This window comes from Triticum aestivum, chromosome 6D (assembly GCF_018294505.1).
Source record: "Triticum aestivum cultivar Chinese Spring chromosome 6D, IWGSC CS RefSeq v2.1, whole genome shotgun sequence".
Taxonomy (NCBI): domain Eukaryota; kingdom Viridiplantae; phylum Streptophyta; class Magnoliopsida; order Poales; family Poaceae; genus Triticum; species Triticum aestivum.
Window position 1 is genome coordinate 23489885 of NC_057811.1, and position 8305 is coordinate 23498189.

Here is an 8305-nt window from a genome sequence, read left to right on the forward strand (position 1 = left end):
CCTGTAGCAGCAACTAGCTGCGATGATGGATGGATCCTGTAGCCAACAGCTTAGCTCTGCTCCTCCTGGAGGTACATGATTCTTGTTGGGATTTGGATCCGAGTGAATTTAATTACCCATTTACAAGCAAAGCCAACAGCCGCATATACCAAAGTGGATTCTGGAACATTCAAAGTCCAGTAGTACTATCTCCGTCTTGATTTATCAGTCCTGCTTATATTTTGGGTCAAATCTTAACCTTCGATTTAACTATTAAAAATAATTTATATACCACAAAAATAGTATCATTAAAAACCTCTTTCGAATATGAATCCAACAATATAAGTTTTCAACCCCGCAAAAAACAATAAAAGTTTTCTGACATACAACTTATATTGGGTCCGACTATATCACATCTACATTTGAGATAATACCTCACATCTAACTTAAATTATTTGTTTGTTTATTGTTTTCTGGATTCTTTTTTTAGCGCAACAAAAAAACATTATCTCACATCTAACTTCTATTATTTGTTTATTTCTTTTATTCTTGTTTTCTTTTTTAGCACAAGAAAAAAAATCTATATGTGAGATACCTCACATCTAACTTCTATTTTGGGTCAGATCTTAACTTTCGATTTAACTATTAAAAAATAAGCTATACACCACAACAATAGTATCATTAAAACCCCTTCCGAATATGAATCCGATGATATAAGTTTTCTACCACGCAAAAAACAATACAAGTTTTCTGACATACAATTTATATTTGGTCCGACTATGTCACATCTAGATGTGAGATAATACCTCACATCTAAATTTTATTATTTGTTTGTTTAACTTTCCTGGATTCTTTTGTTAGTGCGACAAAAAAACATCTAGATTTGAGATAATACCTCACATCTAGCTTCTATTATTTTTTGGTTTCTTTTTCATGTATTCTTTTTTTTAGCGCAAGAAAAAATATCTAGATGTGAGATAATACCTCACATCTAACTTCTATCATTTGTTTGTTTATTTTTCCCTGGATTTTTTAGCGCAACAAAAAAACATCTAGATGTGAGATAATACCTCATATCTAACTTCTATTATTTTTTTGTTTCTTTTTTCTTGTATTCTTTTTTTTAGCGCAAGAAAAAAAAATCTAGATGTGAGATAATACCTCACATCTAACTTCTATCATTTGTTTGTTTCCTTTTTCTTGGATTCTTTTTTTGGCACAAAAAAAATATACACACTGCGCTCTTGAGAAGTTGAACTCAGGACCGCATACTCCCAAGCACCAACTCTTACATGTTGGTGATGTTTTAGAAGCGTGAAACATTTAAGAACACAGTACAACGTCAAGATTAGAAGGCAATTTTGAAAAACGAAATGAAAACTTTTTTTTCCAAATTCTGAACAATTTTGAAATGCCGGATATTTACGAAAACACCAAGAATTTTTAAAATTTCAAATAGTTTTTGTGACTAAGGGTCATCTAAGATGATGTCACCCCTAGTCCAGTATGTGTAAGGCTAAGTTACTTACAGATGGTTAGCATTTGTGAACAAATTTTTAAATGAGGAAATTGTTTCAAACATTTGAGTATTTTTTTAAAAAGACAAACAGTTTTTTAAAATCTGCGAGCATTTTTTGAAAAACACGAACTTAATTTGTTATTTTTGAATATTTTTTAAAAACTCAATTTTTTGAAAAAAAATAATTTATCAAATTTGATACACTTCCTAAAACAAAACAAAATTAATAAGAAAATAAAAATATAAAATCAATATTTTGAAAAAACAAAAAAAAAAGTAAAAAGGAAAGGAAAGCTAGTGAAGAAAAAATGAAAAAGGGGTAAACAAAGAAAACCCATGAAGAAAAACAGAACAAACAAAACAGATCCTAGCTACTTGGGCCGACCGTTCTGCAATTTGCTCGCTTCTCCCCTTGTGTGAACCAACAACATTTTTCCATAGTGAGTGGTGTATAGGAGATTCGAGGGGCAGGCTTGCAACCGAGACGACAACCACATCCATGGGCCCACTTGCGAGTCAATGGTCTTGCAACGGGGTTGGAAAGAGGTACATGCCAAGTTGCGAGTCGAGGGGTGGGCGTGCAACCAGGAAGACAAGAACACCTATGGGCCTAGTTGCGAGTCGAGGGATGGACCTGCAAGTCGGAGAACACTTACTATGGGCCGATTTTGAGTCGAGGGGGGACTTGCAACTCGGGCAAGGAAAGTACATGCCCAGTTGCGAGTCAAGGGGGAACTTGTAACCAATGCAAGAATAAAAAGTATGTGCCCGATTGCGAGTCGATAGTGGACTTGCAACTGGGTGGAAAATAACTAGGAGCCAAGTTGCGAGTCCGAGGGATTGGCTTGCAACTAGGAAGACAACAACACCTATAGACCGAGTTGCCACTCAAGCGGGACTGGTAACTAGGACAAAAACAAAAGGTATGGGCCCGGTTGCGAGTGGAGGGTGGACTTAAAACTCGGCTGGAATCAACTGCGGCCCTGAATTGCGAGTCAAGTGGTGGGCTTGCAATTGGGAAAATAACTACACCCTATGGGCCCTAGTTGCGAGTTGAGATGGGACTTGCAACCAGGACAAGAACAAACAGTATGGGCCCAGTTGTGACTCGAGGGGGGGGGGACTTGTAACTGTGACAAGAGCAAAAAGTACGGGTCCGGTTTGCGAGTGGAGGGTAGACTTGCAACTGGGTTGGAAATAACTAGGAGGCAGGATGTGAATTGAGGGGATGGGTTTGCAACCGGGAAGACAACAACACATATGGGTCCAGTTGCAAGTGGGACAACACTTACTACATGCACAATTGCGACTCGAGGAGGGACTTGCAACTTGTATAAGAACAAAAAGTGCAGGCTCGATTTTGACTCGATGGTGGACTTGCAACTGGGTTGAATAAAACCACGGGCAAAGTTGCGAGTCCGAGGGGTTGGCTTCTAACCAAGAAGACAACAACACCTATGGGCCTAGTTACGAGTTGGGTAGGGGGACTTGTAACTGGGGCAAGAATAAAATGTACGGTCCCAGTTGCAAGTGGGGGGGGGGGCGAACTTGGAACTGGTTCAAAAAGAAATACATGACAAAGTTGTGAGTGGAGGGGTGTGCTTGCAACATGTACAACAATAAACACCCCTGTAGGTCCAGTTGCGAGTTGTAGGGGTACTTGCTACTAGGAAAAGAACAAATAGTATGAGCCCAATTGTGACGGGGACTTGCAACTCGGACAAAATCCAAAAGTACGAGCCTACTTTGCAAGTGGGGGTGGGCTTGCAACTGGGAAGACAACAAGACCTACAGACCCAATTGTGAGACGAAGGGGTACTTGCAACTGGGACAAGAACAAAAAGTACAGGCCCAGTTGCGAGTGAAGGGTGTACTTACAACTGGGTTGGAAACACTAATACAAGCCAAGTTGCGAGTTGAGGAGTGGGCTAGCAACCGGGACAATAACAACACCTACGGGCCAGTTGCGAGTCGATGGTGGATTTGCAAATGGGTTGGAAACAACTACATGCCAAGTTGCGAGCCGAGAGGTGGGCTTCCAACTGGAAAGGCAACAACACCTATAGACCCAGTTGCGAGTCGGGGGATGGACTTGCAAGTGGGACAACACATACTATGGGCCCAATTGCGACTCAAGGAGGATTTGCAACTAGGAGAAGAACAAAGCACGGGCCTAGTTGTGAGTAGAGGGTGATTTGCAACTGGGTTGAAAATAACTACATGCCAAATTGCAATTCGAGTGGCGGTCTTGCAACCGGGGAGACAACAACACCATGTGGTTCGGATACACTAACTTTTATGGATGTAACGAACATTTGTCTAGCTGTGTCTAGTTGTTTTTTATGGCATGGCTAGATTTGTTCCTTTAATTACTTAGGGAGTGAGGCGTATGGGGTTGGTGTGCCCTGTTTTATCATGCTGTAATCTTAACGTTGACATCCAACGCAGTTATAAAAGTGAAATACTATCGCAAAAAACATTTACTAGATTAGCTAATTGTATTTCTCAGTCAAATCTAGTACTGATAAGTAGCCAAAAATTGTATTTTCTTTACTAGATCATTGACAAGTTGGATAGCCAGTCGGTTACCAAAATTACTGGCTAGTTCACATCATAGTCCTAGCCTATCTCCATGGCACCTCACTATCTGAGACCACACTAAGGACCTCCTCACACAGTCTGCACCGATGAGTTAACCGAGTCTTTTTTAGCAACTAATTTTTTTGAGCAACTGGGTCAACCGAGTCTCATGTGCTCATTCAATTGCCATATCGATAATGGTGATAGTTGATCTATTAATTGAATTAGATTGATGATAACTGATTATGATGATAGTTGAGCTACTAATTTAACTGGATCGATGATAAATGATGTGGAAATGATTTTAGGCAATACTAATTTGTGATTGGTCGCTGGATGATATTCTAGTTCTTTTCTTGAGAGATTATATTATAGTTCAATAATTGAGATATTTACCTAAGTTTGAGTTTTGGTTCTTGGTGACCTGCAACAACAAAATTAAGAGGTCGGTACTTGTTTATGTAGGTCTCTTTTCAATTGTGTACAGAATGGAATCTATCCTTTAAAATGCTGCTTACTAGTCCTGCAACAACAAAATGCTGGTTTTACCACACTTGTGCTTGAAAGTAGCACCATGTTCTTCATATAGAGAGTCTCCATAGTTTTTCACTTTCATATACTAGTGAGCTTTTTTTACATTATAAAACTTGGCTTATATATTCCGATGACGGGCTTTCTCAAATGCCCGAGGTTTTCATGAGTAAGCAAGTTGGATGCACACTCACTTAGTTTCAGTAGCGAGCTTTCATACACTTGTATCTCTAGTGCATTCGTTACATGTCAATCTCTACTCCTCGTATCGGTATCAATTGAAAGGCCTCTCCATTGCCTTCAAGATCCGCCAAGTTGGTGTGAGACTTTCTCCACTTTAATCTTCCCTTATATCTCTATCGACCTATTCTATTCCATCCATAGTGCTAAGTACAAGCCTCACGTTCATATATTGAGTGAAGTTAAAAATGCTGAAGCGAGAAATTGTATGATACAATTGCTTGGTTTGACACCAGGGTGCTTATGATCTATATTTATGATCGATTTGACGCCAGGGTGCTGGTAATTAAATGAGCAGGGATAAAATTCGTTAAGCATAGTATATTTTGAAGAGTAATGATTATGTTCTAGTATTCATGGATATTATTATGTTGATATTAATTACTTCATCATTTTTCAATGCTCATATCATAAAAGATTGCACGATAGACATGCTAGGTAGCATTCAACATCATAAATTCTATTTTATCATTTACCTACTCGCGGACGAGCAGGAATTAAGCTTGGGGTTGCTGATACGTCTCCAACATATCTATAATTTTTAGTTGTTTCATGATATTATATTATCAATCTTATATACTTTATATGCAATTTTATCATTTTGGTAACCAACCTATTAACCTAGTGCCTTGTGCCAGTTGTTGTTTTTTGCTTGTTTTTAGTTTTACAGAAAATCCATACCAAACAAAGTCCAAACACGATGAAACTTTTTGACAATTTTTCTAGAACATAAGAGACCCTAGAAGCTTTGGAGGGAGTCCAGAAGAGAAACGAGGAGATGGAAAGAGAACAGGGTGCGCCCTGGGCGGTAGGAATGCCCTAATCTCTTATGGGCCCCTCCTGGCTCCGTCTGACCTATTTCCAGCGTTATAAATTCTAAAATATTGGATCCTATAAGCACTAACAAAACAACTTTTCCGCCGCCACAAGCTTCTGTTCTTGCACGATCCCATCTAGAGGCCTTCTTCGGTATTCTGCTGGAGGGGGGAATCCATCACGGAGGGCTTCTGCATCAAGCTTGTTGCACCTCTGATGATGTGTTAGTAGTTCCCACATGACCAATCGGTCCATAGTGATTATCTAGATGGCTCTCCCTCTCTCTCTCTCATCTTCAATGCAATGTTCTCCTCGGAGTTCTATTCGATGTAATATTCTTTTGTGGTGTGTTTGTTGTGTTCCGATGAATTGTGTATTTATGATCAGACTATTCATTGAACATAATTGAGTCTTTTCTGAACTTTATTATGTGTGATTGCTATAGCTATGTAATGTTTTTTGACCTATGAGTTTTCTTTGGCCACGTTGATGAATAGATCTTCAGTGGAAGTGATGCCATAGTAATAGGTTCAATCTTGCGGTGTCCTCAATCTGTGACAGGAGGAGTAGTGAGGCACGTATTTGTATTGTTGCTACTAAGGGGAAAATGACAGGGTTCAATCATATTGCTTGGTTTCATTCTGTCTACATTATGTCATCTTGCTTAAAGCATTACTCTGTTTGTCATGAACTTAATAAATAGCGCTTGATTGGTGGAGTAATAGTAGTAGACGCAGGCAGGAGTCCCTTTACTTGTCGCGGACGTAATGCCGATGTACATGATCATGCCATGAATAATGATAACCCACAAGTATAGAGATCAATTGTATCTTTCTCGATAAGTAAGAGTTTCGAACCCAATGAGGAGCTAAAGGTAGAATTAATATTCCCTTCAAGTTCTATCAACCGCCGATACAACTCTACGCACACTTAACATTCGCTTTACCTAGAACAATAATAAAACTAAAAGTACTTTGTAGGTGTAAAGGGATAAGTTTGCAAGATAATAAAGAACGTGCAAATAAAAGTTAGGTGTTGTTTTAATAAAAGTACAATTAAGTAAGTATAGCGAGTGTGGAGAAGTGGTGGTCGGATTTGCGTAATTGTCCCTAAGCAATTGGCGAAGTTACTAGACCGATAGCAAGTTTTTATGTGGGAGAGGCCACTGCTAGCATGTCATCCCTTACTTGGAATTCTATGCACTTATGATTGAAACTATTAGCAAGCATCTGCAACTACTAAATTTCATTACGGCAAAACCCATCGATAGCACTAAATTTTTGCCCCCCTTCAATCCCGTATGAATCAATTCTATGGCAGGAAGAAGCTTCTGTCACTCTTGCACTCCAATGTATAGTCCTACAATGACAACAACGGAACCACAAGCAATGTAAACCAATCATAGCAATTCACCAATTACCAGGACAACAAAAATCTACTCAGACATCATAGGATGGCAACAAATCATTCGATATATAATATGAAGCATAAAGCACCATGTTCAAGTAGAGGGTACAACGGATTGCGGGAGAGTGGACCGCTGATAATAGATGAGGAAAGTTGAGGAAGATGACGGAGTTGTTTGTGTAGATCGCCGTCACGCGATGATTGCCTCGGCGGTGTTCCTATGCCACCGGGAGAGAGAGAGAGAGAGAGAGCCCCTCCTTATTTTTCTTCCTTGGCCTCCCCCTAGATGGGAGGAGGGTTTCCCCTCTGGTCCATGGTCTCCATGGCTCCTGGGAGGCCCTCCGAGATTGGATCTCTCTCTCTCTGTCTTTCTCTTCTTTTCGCGTCTGTTTTTGGACCCCTTCACCGTTTTTTATATTCCGGAGATCCGTAACACCAATTGGGCTGAAATTTGGAGGGGATTTTTATCCGGAAATTATCTATCTTGAAGTGAAGGAAGGGTTCCAACGTCCTTACGAGGTAGTCACAAGGCAACATGGGGTGGCCACCCCCTGGTCGCGCCCTGTTGCCTTGTGGCCACCTCGGGCACAGTCTTGCATTGATTTTTATCCCAAAATCCACATATATTACAAAATAAATCTTCGTAAAATTTTATCGCGTTTGGACTTCGTTTGATATGGATTTTCTCTGAAACAAAAAACATGCAAAAAACAAGAACTGGCACTGGGCACTAGATTGAAGGAAATGTGCCCTAGAGGCAATAATAAAGTTGTTATTTACATTTCCTTATATCATGATAAATGTTTATTATTCATGCTAGAATTGTATTAACTGGAAACTTAGTACATGTGTGAATACATAGACAAACAGAGTGTCCCTAGTATGCCTCTACTTGACTAGCTTGTTTATCAAAGTTGGTTATGTTTCCTAGCCATAGACATGTGTTGTCATTTGATGAACGGGATCACATCATTAGAGAATGATGTGATGGACAAGACCCATCCGTTAGCTTAGCACTATGATTGTTTAGTTTGTTGCAATTGCTTTCATCATGACTTATACATATTCCTCTAACTATGAGATTATGCAACTCCCGAATACCGGAGGAACGCTTAGTGTGCTATCAAACATCACAACGTAACTGGGTGATTATAAAGATGCTCTATAGGTGTCTCCGATGGTGTTTGTTGAGTTGGCATAGATCGAGATTAGGATTTGTCACTCCGATTGTCG